Source organism: Thermobia domestica, chromosome 5 (assembly GCF_964235325.1).
Source record: "Thermobia domestica chromosome 5, izTheDome1.hap1.1, whole genome shotgun sequence".
Taxonomy (NCBI): domain Eukaryota; kingdom Metazoa; phylum Arthropoda; class Insecta; order Zygentoma; family Lepismatidae; genus Thermobia; species Thermobia domestica.
In genome coordinates this window covers 224,090,302-224,107,157 of record NC_137458.1, presented here as the reverse complement: position 1 = coordinate 224,107,157, position 16,856 = coordinate 224,090,302, and the positions used below count along the sequence as shown (strand labels likewise).

The following is a 16,856-nucleotide window of genomic DNA, read 5'->3' as shown; positions in this document are numbered from 1 at the left end:
TGTAGATATACAGTAATTTAGCGCGAAGTTTGTCAATGTCTTTTATTCTAGATACTTTCTGAAAAATTAGTGCACAACAGGTTAGATCTCTCAATTGCAGCAGAGTAATTACTCTTATGAATGTTTACAATTAGAAATATAATTTTACAATGGCGTATACTCTATTATATGGTGTTTCATTGCCCTAATACTAATGAATAAGAAAGCAAAATCTGCTGCCTTAGTCGTGCAGCTGCTAAATGGAGATTAAAAAAATGTGCCAGGTGTGGGGTTCGAACCCACGCTCCCTACTGGGAACCAGAGCTTAAATCTGGCGCCTTAGACCGCTCGGCCAACCTGACCATATGTTGTACGCTTTACTTCTAAATTTAAACTGTTATATTTTGTTAGCTGTTATTTCTACAAAGCTTAAATTATGGTTAAGAAATCTGCATTTATTCGACCAATATTGTTTCCATATGTAGAAGAAACTACGGTTTATACTATTCTCGATCGTCACCAAAAGCTTTTTGAAGATAGCAAAACATCCTTGACTCCTTTCATCCATTATAGCTGGGGACACCCGGTTAGAGTAACGTTAGCAATTCATGTATTATGGATATTACGTTAAGCTGTAGGTACACGTCTCATATAGCCTCGCTGCTAAACGGAATGCTGAATTCTAATCATCCAACTAACCTTTCATGCATTAATTTTAGGCGGGAGACACGGTGGCTGAGTGGAGCTGCTTTCCCCACTGGTCTAGAGGCTAGTCCGTGCGCGTTTGGTATACGTGTTCCCCGGTTCGATTCCCAATGGGAGAGACCTTTAACTGGCCTTGATGTTTCTGTGTCCGTGTACCTATACTTACAACGTTACATTGTGGTGGACAAACAGGATGATAATGGTTTTTCGGGGTTCTCCCGTTTCCCTCGACTTTATTGATTACACCGTTGCATTCATTTCGCATCATTATCGTCTCCTTTAGCCTAGATGGCATAACCGTGGGGAGTAAAACCTTACCACATTTTTTAAAACGTTACTGGAAAAATTAAGTAAAATAATAGTAATTAAAGTAAATTAAGTTACTGAGAAACGTTCTGTAAATCAGTTAACTTTTTAAAAATGTGGTAAGGTGCGTGGGATCCCTCGTTCCATTCCCCGCCAAGTAAGTGTGTGCTGGACAACATCATGTCAGTAGGTTTACTCGGAATACTCTCGTTTCATTCCACCAATTCTTTCATCGTCATTCAGTTGCCTTAATCATTCGTTTCCCTTACTGAATAGGGCATAACCGTTATACTGCAGAACTTCATTTTCATTAGGGAGCTCATGTGGTTCAGATTCCACGTTAATCAGTAGGTCCACGTCTCATATAGCCTCGCTGCTGAACGGGACGTTAAACTCAAAATCAATCAATCAATCAATTCATTTTCATTAATTTTAAGTGGCCTACAGATGAAATGTAAGATAAAAATTTCGTCCTCCATTTTCGTCCCTGTTAAACAAATATAATTTTATTGAGAAAGTTTACAAATGTATGTTGAGTTGGGAAGTTTGGGGGGATCCAGACCCAGTAAATTTCCTTCCCAGGGGGCGCCCCGATGCATATAGTGTAAACTACATAAAATTGCGCCGTGTGTTGAATTCAGATCTTCCGCTTCAGGGGTGAGTGTCTAAGTTGTTTATGTACGACGGAGCTCTGCAATGTTGGATTTGAACTTAGATTAATAGTGTCATTGTATTGTAGAAACGGTAATTGAAAGTCTTTCATATAGTGTTGCCCGAGAGACAAAAAGTACATTTTTAAATTCTGGACGATACGAGAAACATGATAAATTTCAACAAGTTCTCGAGGCAAGAAATTTCTTAAGTCTTGTTGGCAACACTATACTTCACTCAAGTGTTAGATTTCAAACACTGTTTTAGTATTACATGGTTCATAGTACAAAAAATATAAATTGATAAAATGATTGCAAATATACTGGAAGAGCATTTATTAACGTTTAAAGATATACAAGTCGTTCATTACACAATGTACTCCAATTATAAATATGGTTTAAACGTGGATCTTATAATTATAAAATTTCATATTAATTTCATATATTATAATCGTACTCTATTTCTTATATAACTTAACGTCATTTGATACAGTTCGTTCTGAATATTTAATATCTTCTTCAATATAGATTAAATAAGAAACCATGAAGTACCGAAGTTAAACCCTTGTAATATGTCATTACATGATGTAGACTTATAGCGGCTTATGCAGAGTCATTCTGATGTGAGATTAGAGCAATACTAAAGCGTTCGACTAGCATATGTTTCCTGCAGTAGTGAGGCCTTTAGTCTGACGCTAATCATACGTCAAAAAGACTTTGCATAAGGCCCATACTGTTTATGCAATGCTATTTAACTATTAAACTGCGTATTAAAAGTTAAGGCAGTCTATTTTCTACATGAATTAAATTTTAATGAAATGCTTTTGTCTAACGTCTGATTAATTGTATAATGTAGTTATGCCTGTAAGAGGTCATAAGTTTAGCCACTATCTTTGTACACAGTATATAAAGGTAACCAAGTTAGTTCTTTCTTTTCTCCACTCACCACCTTCGAACATCAATACGTACCTGAAGATCAAAAATAGTCCCCATCAGCATCGACGACCTTTTGTCAATGTTCTGGAAGAACATGGATTCCATCATGATAGAACTTTGTGGGCAGTGAAGCGAATAAGATATCAAGTGCATTTTGCACTTCTACTAGGGATTTGAACTGGCGTGCTTTAAGGTGATGGCCCAAAGAATGGAACAGGTAATGATCGGAAGATGCAATGGCATCTGTCCGGAGAGTTTGGGGGATGCAATAGTGTTTCCCGTCCAAGGCGTAGAATGGTGTCCCTGGTTATCCTAGCCACGTGGGGCTCAGCGTTGTGCTGTAAAAGGAGGACCTCTTTGCGATTCAGAGGTGCTGGCTACAGAGTTTCGAGTTTTTTCTTGAACATGGTTCGACTGCTGACAGTACACAGTTTTATTGATGCTCTGATTAGCTGATACCATTTCCCGATGCACGATGCCGCGAGCAGTCCACCAAAGACACAGGGGAACCTCCTTCTGGTGCAATGCTGGTTTCGGCTGTTTTGGAACCGACTCCTGGGATGCTAACCAATAACGACGGTACTATGGAGCTTCGTACAGGACCACTTCTGATCACATGTCATCACCCTTTCAAGAATGGCTCCTTCCTCAGACGAGACAGAAAAGAAACAAGTGTCTACTCGCGTTTGCCTTCTGGCCCGGAGTCAAATCATGTGGGACCCATCGTCCCAACTTGTATTGCTTCCCAAGTTGATGGAGATGCTGCCAAATAGTCTCCACTCACAGTGAATTGTAGTCTCAGTTCCTTACATGTCTGGAAACTGTTCGTCTCAATTGCTACCTGAAGATCTTGATTTTGTGCATGGGTTCGACTTCTGGAACGTGGTGTGTCTTCGAGTGTTTCGTCACCGTCCTTAAACTTATTAAGCCACCGCTGCACTGTCCGCGTAGCCACGACACTCTTACCAAAGGCCTAGCATATCTTCCGTCCTGCTGCAGTGGTGTTTGACTCCAGTTTAAACTCGTACAGCGTACACACCCTTTGAAGCTCTGTGGAGGTCCCATGTTCACTCTGTCCTTACGCAAGTTGACGGTGTAACTGAACTGCCACAGCCAGGTAGCATGTTGTGTATACCCTCACCTTCGCCTTATCTCCATTTGCATTCAATTCACGATGTGAGGGCCAATTGAACACAGACTTCCACAAAAAGCGACAGAACTTTTTCGGTTACCTTTATAATATACTCCAGAAAATTTGCCTTGTTAAAGTTAGTTACTAGTAGATATAGATTGTGAACGATTTTTATATTCCTTGGTATGAAGATTGATGAAAGAATGTAGGTTATATGTATATTTTTAGTTAATGGGTGATTATTCAATGATTATCCTTATACAGTATTAGAAATTCCTATTACTAACTGCAAAATTCTACCAAGACTAATTCCATAAGTCAAGTACAACTTTATTTCTCGCCTCGTGGGCAATACTTCTTTCATAAGGTTTATTTTAATGTAATTATAAAGATTTTGTGTTGAAAATATTTATTTCTACGAATGGAGCCATTGCTTCAATGTTGATGTTCCAAATATACAAGGCGGACACAAATTCGTTTCCCTCCGAAACAAGTAAGGAAAGAAAAGATATCAGTAGCTATCAGTGAGCGCGTTTTTCTTCTTTTACTGGAACTGGCATTAGGTCAGTAATGGTAAACACTAGAACCAGTGGCGTATTTAGGGGGGTGGCTTCCGGGCTTAAGCCCCCCCCCCCGAAATCTTAATTAGTATAGTAAAGTAAATGAAATATCTTGAAGAATTTTCACATTTCCAGGCAAAGCCCCCCCCCCCCGAAAGTTAGCAAAGCCCCTCCCGAAACAAAATCGTAAATACGCCACTGACTAGAACAATGAAACTTCGTAGGAAGAAACATTAGTCCCTTTCCACCTAAGTTATAGCTAATTCTATTTCCTGTTGTTTCAGTTAAACCACTATGAATAATCAACGTAACACCCTAGTACGGTAACTTGCAGTCACCAAATTCCTATACAAATCCATGGATAAGTCGCAAAAACATCGATTTACAATAAGCTGTTCCTGGCCTGTGTGAACAACAGAATAGAATCAAAGTAAATTAGTTGTTGATGGAATTGTGTGAAAAAGGGTGTAATGATTAATCTCAAGAGAGTTTGACGAACGTGCATTCAAGTCATGGAAGCAAAGGAAGCTGCAGTGCAATGAAGCAAATGGATTATATGTTGAGCGAAATTTTCAAAACACCATTGCTTCTACCTACAAAATGTTATTTCTCTAACGCTTCCATTGCCAAGCTACAATGGGTTTGTATTACTTTTTGATAGACCCCTACATAATATTAAAATTTCTCTACATAATTTTCTAGTAAGTATAAAATGCTACTGAGTAAACTGACCAATATTTCTGAGACGGTCTACATTCTTGCCCAGTTTATTGTCTAAACCTACAATTCCATAATTGATTTGAAAACATATTCTTTACCAGTAAGAACTTGTCAACAACAAAACTACTCCACTGTTGTATTTTCTAGGCACTAAATATTTACGCAGAGAAATTTTAGAATTATTTAATGACTTCTGCAGTGTAAAAAAATAATAAAGAAAAATTAGGGCGAGACTGATGAGTACCCATGCTCTTCCTATGGGTCACCAAAAGATTTAATTGGTGATCCTTACCTAGGTGACACTCGTATAAATAACAATATATAATTAATTATAAAAATAAACGTAAATGTAAAAGAAAAAACGTGTGCATATTCAAAATATACTCAACTTGCAGTAGGATCTTCGTATTCCATTAACGTCCTCGCACTACTAAGGAAAGGGTACTGTGTAGTAGTGTCCCTTTCTACTCCTTTGTAGTAGTAGAAGGGGTAGTTTGTGGGTACTTCAAATTATATGCCCGTATATGCCTCTATAAAAATTGTTCCGTGAGTACCGCAGGATTCTGAAACACGTATTTTGGATAGCGCACGTATTAGTTCCTAAGTGAAGTCTTGACCTCACTAGAGTGGGTCCCGTAGTTTTGGAGCTATGGACCTTTAAAGAAATCTCGATCAAACAAAAAAAAATCCAATTTGAACATTGTAGAGAATTAACTTGCCGATGGTGACATCTGTAGAGCAGTCCGTCTTTTAATTTCTGACGATATGATCTCGGCTCCGGACACCTCTGTGTTGGAGAAACATTCAGCCCACCCTGGCAATTTTATTGCGCTGGTTTCGACTAAGGAAGTTCAAAATGCAATTAACTCCTTTCTGTCAGGCAGCGCGGGAGGTCTAGATGGGCTTTGATCTTCAATTCTTAAAGACCTTTCTCCTTGTCAAATACTGGAATCGAAGGAAAAATTTCTAAAATGCTTTTGTGATCTATTTAATTTAATCAATTGTGGAAAAGTATAAATAAAAGTTCGCCCGTTGTTTTTCGATGCCAAACTTAGGGTAGGAACATACCGAAGATACCTCGCGATCGAGATCGAGGTTTAAGTCGCGGTCGCACCCTCGATACTGGCACAAACCCATGGATTCAAATGAGTAAGCTCGTATCGAAGATGTACGCTATATCGCGACCTAGAGGTCGACCGCGAGGGTGAATTAGTGGTCGTAATGATGAACAACTGAGTTTGTTTTTACATCGATGTTCAGCGGAAGCATCGTTGTGGCTCGTGTTCTCATTGGCTTTCCCTGAAGCGTTACACGGAATAAAGTCTTCATTTGTTTAGAATTTCGTCTGCGGAGGATTGTGTGTGTCTATGGTCGATAGGTTTTGCTGCACTATTATATTTGATTATGAAAGACATATTAATAGAACTAATGAGAAATGTTCCAGTAATATGGAATAAGAAACACAAACAACATCATAATAGGTACGTTTTAAATAGAGAATGGAAGAAAACAGCAACTGAAATGGGAATGTCAGATAAGTTATTTATTTGAGAATTATACTGTAGCTTAGTATTATATAAGACAGTGGCGGTCAGAGGGAGGGGGCTTTCGGGCTGAAGTCCGTAAATTGTAGAATTTTTAAAGAAAAAAAAAGAAGCTAGTGTTAATCATATCTATGCTTAAAAACTCCACGCCCCCCGCCCCCCCCAATTCCGAGATTAATAAAAAGGGTTTCTTCTAAATTCGTTATTGATATAAGGTAAAGAAATACCTGTAAAGGCTGGCACGTATCCATAGGAAGGAAACGTCGAATAATGGAATTGCAGTGCCGAAACTTCATTTGCTGCAGTTAATACCCCCTTCACCTCGAAACCTGAAAACATACCTGATTTATTTATTTATTAAATTTTACTGGGAAACGATTTCTCGCCTGAGCGCAGAAAGAGGGCATTTTCTTCACAGAAAATTGAATAAAAGGTAAAAGTCTTTGATTTAGAATATTGATAAAGATGAACAAGAGATGAAATTCAAATAATTTTGCGAAACAAGAGACGAGACTTAGGTATTTCTCATATCTCGTCTCGCATCCATCCCTATTTATAAACTGGTCCTTTCAATTTCAAAATGTGGTTTTGCAGTGATTTTTATGCACTGACGGAATAATTTCACATGCGTCACAGCAGTGTTTCTCCTTAAACTTAAAACTTAACAGCGAGGCTGCGACCTCCTTGCTATGTGCACCCTTCATCCATCGCGACCTAGACATCGAGGTAGCGACCGCGACTTAAACCTCAACCTCGATCGCGAGGTATCTTCGGCATGTTCCTACCCTTACAGCGCTGAGAAAAACGGATTGTGGTATTCGACCCATAGCGGTTGGGAATGTTTGGCGCAGAATATCGGCAAAAATTGTATGCTTTAGAATACGTGAGCCAGTTAGGATTATTATCCCCCATCAACTTGGTGTTTATATTCCTAATGGTGCCGAGGCAGCTGTTCACAAAACTTGAGTTTATTTCTCTTCTACTCACAGTGTTACTAAGGCGGTCGTAAAGTTGGATTTTCGTAACGCATTTAATGAGCTTCCTCGGGATACTATACTTGCCGCAGTGATGAATGATTTTCCTTCAATTTATCCGTATGTTTGTCAATACTATCCTCAACTCAGTGATCTGTTTTTCGACAGAAACACTATTTCTTCTTAGAGAGGTGTACAACAAGGTGATTCTCATTCCCAGCACTTTTCACTATAACTATCCACTCTTTAGTTAAATTACTGGATTCCTAATTAAATATTTGATACTTAGACGATGGAAAAATTGGTGGTGAACTCGAGGTGATTCTTACATCCATAATGCAAATAAATGAGAAGGCATCTCTTCTTGGGTCACATCGTAACTTTTCGAAATGCAAGGTTGGTTGTCTTGGATCAGATGAAACAACATTTGTTAGAAATCAAAAGATCTACACTTTAGAGGAATGAAACCTTTTTATTTCCAGCTATTCACTTTTATTTCCACAAAATAACGTAACACAAGAAAAAATAGCTTCTACAAGCACCATGCGGTCACAACTTTTTTTTTAGTCCTTCTTCTTCTTCTAGCAGCTGAACTGTAAACAAGGCACAAAGTTGCCAGCTCCTATTCCCAACATCCTCCCACCTTGAGTCACGTAAGGGAACTAGTGACTCAACCATCCCATCATTAAAACTGTGGATTACATTACGTAAAAAGAGACAATCTTTTGGGAGGTTTCACAGCTCTTCCAGTTCTAGTAGTGATAATTTGAGATTCCTTTTCACCTTCACATTGATCAGTTTCACTTCTCGGTTCTCGTACCACCAGTCTTCTCTTAAGTACATTCTGTTCAACAGCTTCTTCTGACCTGATTTCCAAAGGGAAGATACGTTGAAGAGGTCTCACCATCATCCCCGCGCCGGTCTTTAGTCTCACCAGACGAACTTTTCCATCACGGCCAGGTATAAGTTCCACGACACGTGCTAGGGGCCATTCCAACCGCTTTAAGTTGTCGTTTCCCACTAGAACAACCTCTCCTACTTCTATCTTCTTACAATTTACTCTGGTTCTCCAATGTTGAACCAACTGTCCCAAATATTCCTTTCGAAACCTGCTGCGTAAAATCTTCCGTATATCCTGAATGTATTTCAGTCTTCTTCGTAGACTCCCCGCTTCTATGACATCAATGTCAGGTACTCCAATTTCAGCATTCTGTTGTAGGAACATTAGAGGAGTTAAAGGCACAAAATCAGAACTTTCTTCCGAAACGTATGTCAAAGGACGGGAATTTATAACTGCTTCACAGTCACAAAGAATTGTGTTAAATTCTTCATAAGTCAGGGAAGCTCTTCCAAGTACTCTTCTCAACAACTGTTTCATTAGTCTAATCAGACGTTCCCACCAGCCGCCCCACCAAGGTGATGTGGGAGGAATAAATTTCCATTTGATACGCTTCGTAGTGGTGTACGCTTCTATCTTCTCCCACTCGAGTTTGTCTAACAAGCTCTCTGCACCGACAAAATTGGTACCATTATCACAGTAGATTACTGATGGACGTCCTCTTCTAGCGACGAATCTCCGCAACGCTTGAAGGAAATCGGCCGTTGACAATCCAGATACTAATTCTAGATGTACCGCTCTATACACTGCACATGTGAAGATACAAATCCATGCTTTCTTGCCATCTCTTAGTATTACTGGACCCGCCATATCCAATCCTGTGACTTCAAAGATTGCTGATTCCTTAACTCTATCTTCTGGTAAGGCCACGGGACAGGTCTCCATCTTCTTGGCGTTGTATCTTCTACAGACGACACACCTTCTAACAATGGATCGAACGCCTTGCCTTCCTCTTATAATCCAGTACCTTTCTCTGAGAAGACTCATCAGACCCTGCACTCCAACGTGACAAGATTCTACATGTTTGTCATGAATCAACCGCTTGACCACAGGATGTGTATTTGGTAATACAACAGGATACCGAAACACTTCTGAATCTGAAAGCTCTACAATTTTCGTCTTCAGCCTAATGATCTGATCTTTGTCTTCAAATGGGCATAGTGACTTCAACTTTTGGTCTTCTACGCCGTCGAATGACTCTTTCTGTACGAGTTTAAGGACTGTTTTCTCAGCAGCTGTCACTTCTTCCACCGATAATTCTCCTTGTCTCCTCTTCTTTCCATTACGACAATTGAAGATGAATCTCTTGATCCAACCAACCATGCGGATTATCTGTTCATATTTTGAAAAACGGCGGTAGTACCAATCACGGTTTTCTTCTTTGGCATTAATCATTACAGATACAATGTTTTTTCTTCTTTCTTCTGAGATTATTTCTTCTTGATAAGTGTACTTCTGCTCCGGCCACTCTTCTATTGGTCGTCTTAACCAGTCTGGACCCTCCCACCATTTTGACGCAACTAACTGTTCAGGTGAACATCCTCGTGAGGGCAGATCAGCTGGATTCATGGTTCCTGGAACAAATCTCCAACACTCGTTGCCTGAATTGCTTAATCTTCTTATTTCTTGTATTCGATTCCACACAAAGGTATTCCATGGCATATCCCGCTTAATCCATGCTAAAACGGTGGTAGAATCTGTCCAGAAATAAATTGGTACATCTTCAACATCCAATGTTTCTCTCACTGTAGTAGCTAACCTTGCGCCAATTGTAGTTGCCAGTAATTCCAGTCGAGGAATGGTTAACTTCTTCATCGGAGCAACCCTGCATTTCGCCTGTATTAATTGCACCTTCACTTGTCCTTTTTCTTCAGTTCTGAGAAAGACAGCCGTAGCATACGATCTCTCACTAGCATCGCAGAATGCATGTAGGCTCCAATTCTTACAATCTCCAGCAGCCCATCTTGGAAAGACAAGTCTCTTTAAATGAGGCAACTCTTTGATCCATTGTAGGAATTTCTTCTCAACTTCCTTTGGTACCGCTTCGTCCCAATTTACCTTCGATGACCATACTTGTTGTAAAAGAATTTTCGGGCTTAGCGTTACTGGACACGTGACACCAATAGGATCAAATATTCTGTTAGCAAATGACAAAATTATTCTCTTCGTGACAACCGCAGGTTTTGTATCCTCAAAACATTCTGGTCGTAATTCCAACACATCTGAAACAGTTTCCCATTGTAGGCCAAGTACAGGAACTCTATTCTCTTCTAGTGTGTTTTCTAAAGAGGTATGCTCCCACCCTCGAAGTTCGAATTTTGCTTCCGCCATTAAGTTCGTGGCTTCTTCTCTAAACTGACGAAGCTCATCTTCATTTTTGACACTAGTGACACAATTATCTACATAAAAACTATTCAATAACTTCAAAATGACTTCCTTAGCATAACTACTCTGACCCTCATTACACTTTTGTAGTGCTCGCCTAAGATGATGCTCTATTACGGCTCCCAACAGGAAAGGACTGCAACTCACGCCAAACACTACTCTTTTGTGACGATATATTTTTATACCACCTTCTCCATTTATCCAAAGAAATCGTAAATAGTCCCGGTCTCTCTTACACAGGGAAATTTGTAGAAACGCCTTCTTAATGTCAGACACAACTCCCAACTTGTTCAATCTAAAACGTGTCAGAATCGCTGGAATAATTTCTATCAAATTGATTCCTTTCTCTAAACACTGATTTAAAGATGGATGATTTTTCTCTCTCGCTGAGGCATCAAATACTGGACGGATCTTCGTCGTACTACTAGTCATCTTAACAACATGACGATGAGGTAAGTAGTAGCCTTTCTTCTCTATCTCTTCCGCAGGAACTTCCTCTACGATGTCTTCATCTTCCCACTCTTTCAGAACCTTCTCGTACATTTCGTAGTAGTTTTCAGCCTTCAATCTAACAACTACATTCTTCAGTCTTCTTTTACAGGTATCTATGTTGTTGGGGAGAGGTGGATGTTCCATTAGCCAAGGCATTTTTACTTCATACCTCCCGTCAGCGTTAATGGTCGTTGTCTGGTTAAAATATTCCATTACTTCCTGTTGCGCCTCCATTTTCGTTTTCTTTTCCGCTGGATCGGTTATGCCTAAAACATCCAATTTCCACAAGTCTGAAACAGGTGTTGATTTGCAAAACATCGTTGTGACTTGCATTGTAGAAAACCTAACAGAATCCTTCCTGTTTATTTTTCCCATTAAAATCCAGCTGAGCAATGTCTCCATAGCAATCAGGCCAACTTTCAAAGCAATTCTCTTACCTGTGAAAAGTTTACCGGCAATGTCCGCTCCTATTAAAATTGCGATTGGGCCAGGTTAATTATCGGATATTTCTATACCCATTTCCCGTAACTCTGATAACCAAGGACCATCTATGATTGATGTAACACTATTACAAATAACATCCTGATTCAGTGCTTCAAAATTACATGCATAATCACCATTGAGGTTGGTTAGCCTAACTCGAAAACAGTCATGTTCACATGGTTCTGAAAATACACCTCCAAAAAGAGCGTGCGCTACAGTTTCTTTTCGTAATACTTCATAGTTCATTTCCCGCGCTAAGCTAGTACAGATATAAGATCGCTGTGAACCAGTGTCTATAATCGCCCTGACGTTCTTTTCTGAATTCCGCCCTCTCACTTTTACTACCAATGTTTGTAAAAATGTTTCGGAATGTTCATTGTTTGTCAGTGTGTTTTCGATAACATGCTTCACATGAGTCTGTTTATCACCGTTACTTGACGCATTCTTAGATTTATTTCTGCCACTACACATAACACTAACGTGACGCCCCTTGCATGCACTACAAGTCAACTTAGCATAACATTTTGAACTCTTGTGCGAATTCTTAAGGCACCGAAAACAGCATCCCTTTCCCTTCAAAATGTTTATTTTTTCCTCGTATGTCCAATTACAGGCTTTTACACAGTTTTCACTTGCGTGCGATTGATCACAAAAAATGCACTTTGCACTATTTTTACAATTAACTAATTCAGCGGCAGTTGGTACAAAATCGGAACGATTACTGCGTTCTTTCTTTTTCTTTCCCACATTACTGGTGTCTTGTATATCAAACCCGGACACAGCAAGAGCTATTCTTTCTTCATTTTCTACTTCTTTCCGCAAAAATGACATAAAGCCTTCCAAACGTTTTTCTAAAGTTGCGTCTGCACTGTTTGTACTGTCCCTCTGCCACGTACGCAATAGTTCAGCAGGTAAGCATGACTCCACAAGGGGATACAGCATGGCAGCACATTTATCTGTTGTGACACCTAAAGTACTTAAAGCGCGAAGTTGAGATTCCAACTTGTCATACAGGTCTATCAATTCTAGATTACCGTTGTTACTTAGATTATGAAACACTAGCTTTAAAAGTTCACGAACATATACCTCTACTAACATATCGTCAAGTCCAAAACGCGCTTTCAAACCCTGAATAACCTTCGGGTAGTTATCTTCACACAGGGGAAAACTTTCTACGAACTGACGTGCACGTGTGTTCGGTACAATAGCTTGAATGAGATATTGGAATTTGTCTACATTAGGAATCCGTTTATCTTCGTCTATGCGCACAAACTGTGACCAAAACGGAAGCCAGTTTTTCAAATTACCATCAAATTTCTTAATTTCCACTTCTGGGAGTTTAAAGTTTCTTTCACTACTCGTGCTACCACTACTCTCGTTCGTTTTACACGCATGCAACGCAGCCTCAACCTTGTTTTTAATTTGGTAGAATTTTAAAGAATACTTATCTGCTTGCTCCGTTTCTTCTAGTAGTTCTTTCTCGCTCCAATTATCTTCTATTGCTGATGTCATTATCTTCTCATCTATCTCCTTCATTTTCATGTATTTCTCTTCTAACACTTGAAATGTACCACTAATATCACTTTCGTTTTTAAGTTCTGCGCTACACAGTTCCGAACAGTTCGTATGCAACCTAGTGAATGCTGCTCTCAAGATTTTACGCTGTTTTTTCATTTCCTCCATGGTCTATTGTGTCCTGTTACAGTCGCCAGATGTTAGAAATCAAAAGATCTACACTTTAGAGGAATGAAACCTTTTTATTTCCAGCTATTCACTTTTATTTCCACAAAAGAACGTAACACAAGAAAAAATAGCTTCTACAAGCACCATGCGGTCACAACTTTTTTTTTTAGTCCTTCTTCTTCTTCTAGCAGCTGAACTGTAAACAAGGCACAAAGTTGCCAGCTCCTATTCCCAACAACATTCGATGAAATCTTTAGAAGATTTAACGAGGCTGCACCAGGCATACGCCCTCTAACCACGCAGAATGCTAGTCTTCTAGGTGCTGGTCTCACCTTGGAAGCATTCACTAACGTGCTATTGAATAAAATATCTAATATGGAATTGTTCTTGTCTCGACTTTCCTCGATTTCAGCCCATTCATTTTTCTTACGAGCATCTTTATTAATCCCTCGCTTAACCTATATTTTACGATGCTTTCCATCTTGGCATGAGTTTTCTTTGCTGGAAAAATATGATATTGTTCTGAAAATGCCTTGAATCAATTCTGAACTGCTCCTTAAATGACGACTCTCGCATGCAAACATGTTTACCTGTTAGCTTGGATGGCCTTGGTATTCGACGAGCTGTAGATATGGCGATTCCTACATTCTTAGCGTCTTACCAGGATCTCTTCGTTTAATCTAAGCTCTCCTTCCACGGGTTATTGTTTGGACCCAGATAACTCAGTTCAGGAAGGCTCTAATAGGTGGGCAAGCTTAGTACGCACAAACCTCCCAGAAATTAGCAAAAGGTGTTATCAGTCATCCTGGTATACACCAATTGCATCTCATTCACATAATCATCTGTTACAATCTGTTGTTGTTCCGGAAGATAAAGCCAGGCTCATTGCTACCTCATCTCCCGAAGCGGGTGCATGATTGATGATCGGATACCTTCTCCACCTTTAGGCCTTCATTTATCAAATGAAAGCTTTCAAATTGCTGTTGCCTTACGTTTAGGTTTAGCTGTTTGTGAGCCTCATCAGTGTCCAGCTTGCGAAGATGAAGTTAATCAATGTAGCCTGCATGGTCTTTCATGCATGAACAGCGCTGGTAGATTCGCCCGACATTCCTTCGTTAATGATATAATATTACGAGCCCTTAACACTGCTGGAATTGCTTCAATACGGGAACCTTCTAGTTGCTGTCGTTCAGATGAAAAGCTACCCGATGGCATAACATTGGTTCCATGGATGAGAAGTAAATGCTTATTATGGGACTTTATATGCACTGATACATACGCTCACTCAAGTCTCCCTCTATCTGTAATGAACGGTGAAGCTGTTGCCAATCTCAAAGAAGCTAAAAAGTAAAGAAAATACAACAAGCTTCTCGAAAATTTTGTTTTCATTCCAATTGCTATTAAGACTAGTGGCGCTTAGAGTGCAAGAAATCTTGAATTTATAAGGAAGTTAGGAAGACGTATTTCTCGTATTTCCGGCCAAGTTCGTTCTACGTCTTTTCTAATACAGCGCATAGCTGTTTCTATCCAACGTGGCAACGTCTCGTTGGTCCTTGGCACTTTACCACCTGGGAAGGAACTGGATGAGGTGTTTGTACTCTAACAAGAATAGTTTATATATATTTCTCCCTGGACAAAAGTTTTTCTTTTAGATCATTCCCAGGTAATATGAAATCCATTCTGGTGATTTCCTCTTGTGTAGGTAGGGAAATGAATTATTTATTTGCTATTTTAAACTTTTGTACATTTGTTTAAATTTACGAAAATTATTTCTATTGAAAATTCAGCATGCATATTTATTTCTTTAAGAATCCAAATTCTAAACAGTTTATAGTAAATCTTGCAAATATTTTAACCAAAATACTAAAAGTGAAATTATTATCAACGGAACGTAATTGTTTTAGAAATAAGTATATTAATGCAAACATTTTTAAAAGAATCATAAGTGTAGAACTAGATTGTTATGCGAAAATGTAAAATTTGATAGTTAGATACTTCTGAATTGTTCAAGTATCACATCTACCGGAACTTTTTCAGAGTATATAAACTAAATCAACAAAATTAAAGCCAAGTCATAGAAAAAATACTTATAGTGTGAGTAATTTTAATGGAAAAAACTACTGCATCCGTGGAAAAACGAAAGACAAACAGAATGGTAGAAATCAAACGACAAATTCCTTCACGCTTCATACAAAACTATATATGAGCAGCTGTAGCTATGAAACTTTTGCTTTCGTCTTATCTCAAATATGATATTTAAATCATATAGCTCTTTATCTATCTATCTATCTATCTATATATATATATATATATATATATATATATATATATATATATATATATATATATATATATATATATATATATATGAAGGGGTGGATTCCAAAAGATCCTAAGTCAATTTTTGTCAATATTGCGATATTGGTTCTATTAAGTTCCATTTCAGCATCTTCGTATATTGAACAGGGTTTCATGCCAAAATTTCATAAATGAAATTAGTTGTAGGCAAAAGAAAAATGCGTTGTTTTCCAAATGTCCTTAGTCAACTGTATTCTCTGAAGTTTTTTTTCTGATTCATGCCTGAAAACACTTATGAAACTCTTGCTATAAATGATAATTTCACCGTTATCTTACAAAACGTAGGCAATTACAATTTTCTTTTACGTAGATTACTTTTCTTTTACGAAAATTGAATGATGGAAACGCACACAAAATATCGTCTTCTGAAAAACTTACTTTTTTGACTTAGGCTCTTGTGGAATTGAGCTCTTCATATATATATATATATATATGCTTTGATTCTGGTATGTGATTTTTGCTTCAGCTAATGATGAAGGAAAAGCAGTTTCAAAAAACTACAAATTTCGAGTTTTTCCATCTTTTTGTCTTGTTTTTGTTCGCGATTCAGATAGAACCAAGGAACTCTTTAATCACTTTCTAAGAATCGGAGAATAGACTTTCGGAGAATAGCCACGAATAGAAAAACCGTATGAACGAAAGCCACGCAACATTTTAGACTTAATTAATGAAATAAATGCAATTATGTTTCACAATTATACAAAATTTTGATTTTGACACAAAAAGTAATATTTTTAATATTTATTTTACCAATAAGTATTATTTACGAAATTCTGCAATATGTGAAGATCTTTGAAAAGCTACATCCTACAAAATATATATATATATATATATATATATATATATATATATATATATATAGATAGATAGATAGATAGATAGATAGATAGATAGATAGATAGATAGATAGATAGATAGATAGATATAGATATTGCAGTAACATTATATTACAATGAATTATAATGCACCATTAGATAAAAACCAAGATTACAAGTACTTTTACTTGTAATCTTTAGTTGCAACCCTTTACAATAGTAAAGGAAGGTGTGTG

General features: G+C 38.2%; 1 protein-coding gene and 1 non-coding gene across 2 annotated transcripts in view; one reads left to right on the top strand and one right to left on the bottom strand.

The window, feature by feature from the left end:
- The window catches only part of LOC145684777 (trypsin-1-like), a 72,640-nt gene that overhangs the window by 16,921 nt on the left and 38,863 nt on the right, over window positions 1-16,856 (top strand). The gene's annotated exons all lie outside the window — the stretch shown is intronic.
- TRNAL-UAA (transfer RNA leucine (anticodon UAA)) lies at window positions 258-341 on the bottom strand. The gene has a single exon. It is a non-coding gene; the product is annotated as a tRNA-Leu (tRNA).